We start from the raw sequence: 2,075 nt of genomic DNA, 5'->3' as shown, positions 1-2,075 counted from the left end.
TTTAATGTCTTTTGCTCACTTATGTCTCTAAACTTTAGCATTGTGATTATTTCGTTTAAATGAGCTACACTAAATTTAAATTTTTTTGTTGATAATTGAATTTATATGAAACAAAGGTAATATGAGGCCAATTTGAATTATCATGTTTCAAGCTTGATCTTAGAAAGTATAGTAGAAAAAAGAGAAAAACATTTGAAAAATAGCGTTATAAAAGGAATATGAATAATTAAAGCTAATAAGACAAGATGATTGATTAAAAATGGGTTAAAAACGATACAAAAGAGAATATGGAGTTTGTTCCTAATCCTTGATAGACTTTAAAAAAATCATAAATTAAAGATTAATTCTAACTCTAGTATACTTTTATATGATAAAAACATCCACATAGATATATAAAAGTACTAAAACAAGCTCATGACAATCCCTTCTAAACATTCCTAATTTACTTGAAAAAAAAACTATTCTATAACATATCCACAAAACAGTGTATTTCATTGCTTCTATTTTATTTTTTATTGAGCTGACATCAATCTTTCTCCATATTTATCTTTTTCGATAAAATTAGACTATATTTAAATATTGAAAAGGGATAATAAACTTTTAATTGGAATTTTTATGTTGGGTGCTTGTAGTTTTTATATTTTATGTGTTGGTGGTAAGTTTGTTGCAACTTTAAAATTTTGAGGTTTTTTTGTAATTATTAAGATTTTGGATTATTTTTTATAAAATTCAAACTTTTAGTGATCTGCTAATAATTTCTAGATTTGACATGTACTGTTTATAGATGTTGAACTTTAGGGTTTTTTGTGATTTTTAAAATTTGAAGAAGTTTTTTATAATTTTTATAATTTTGAGGTTATTTTTTTGTAAATTTTAAAGTGCTTGATGGTAATCCTTTGAATTCATCTTTATTGTTTGCAAGTTTTAAAATTTTAGAATTTCACGGTGGTTTGATATTAGTTGAACTTTTGAGGGTGTTTCTATAAGTTTTGAAATGGCAAGGTGGGTGTTAATAACAGATTTTAAATTTTTTGGAGGCTGCTGTTAATTTTTAAATTTCATGTTTGTTATTTTTAGTTTTCAAACCGTTGGGTATTTTGTATAATTTTAAACTTTTGAGGGCATTTTGTGCAAGTTTTGAAACGCGTTATTTTGTAATATTTCATATATTATAGCACGTTAGTTTTTTACCTTAACAAACTAATACTGTGGAGCTGTCTCATGTATTTTATTAATCTTATTTTTTTTAAATTGTTGAGCTGTAAGTAGTTCATACAAAACTAGGATATGGTATAATTATGATTGAGATAGTCCGTACTAGATTAGGATGTGATATAATTATGATTAAGATAGATTAATATTTAAATTAAATATTAAAAATAGTGAATGGTAATATTAACCATGAAAAGTTTTTCCCAAACTCGTGGTTTTAAAGCGAGTGTGATTGAGTGTAATAATCGAATTAAATAACAAGACTGTAGCACGAGGTTACTTATAAGTAGTAGTAATCCATATCTAGATCCAATATACAGATGAACAATAAACTTGGGTTAATTTCATAAACCCCCTAAACTCTGGGGTGTTGCACGTAACCCCCTAAATTTTGTTTGTCTCACATAACTCTTCTTACAGGGGCTTTTTGTAAAAACGATTCATAGTCGGTTGGCGGGGCGGGGGGGCGGGGGTGAGTACCTGAGATTCGGCGGAGGAAGTTCATGGCTGCCGATGAGAGAGAGAGAGGGGGGGAGAGGTTTAGCGTCTTTCGAGGCGTTTTGAACGAGGAGTGAAGATGGCGATCCAATAACCGATGTGGATTTTTTGTGGCGGGTCCGTAGGCCGTGAAGTTAGACTCCGATAGGTTTTCTCGGGGAGGTAAGAAGTTTATTGGGTTAATTTTGAAGTTAGATCCAATAACGCATGTACATACTTTTTTATGTCAGCCGTGTTGCTCCTCAACTATGGGTGTCTTGCAAAACCCTCCAAAATTTAGCTTCTCTCACCAAACCCACCTGCATATAATTTCTCAAATAACTAAAATTTCTCAAAAGAGAGGGGGGGAGGGGAAACTCAAATTT

Source organism: Asparagus officinalis, chromosome 2 (genome assembly GCF_001876935.1).
Source record: "Asparagus officinalis chromosome 2, Aspof.V1, whole genome shotgun sequence".
In the NCBI taxonomy this organism is placed as follows: Eukaryota; Viridiplantae; Streptophyta; class Magnoliopsida; order Asparagales; family Asparagaceae; genus Asparagus; species Asparagus officinalis.
The sequence above is the reverse complement of the archived record's forward strand: the minus strand, read 5'-3'. Positions refer to the sequence as shown.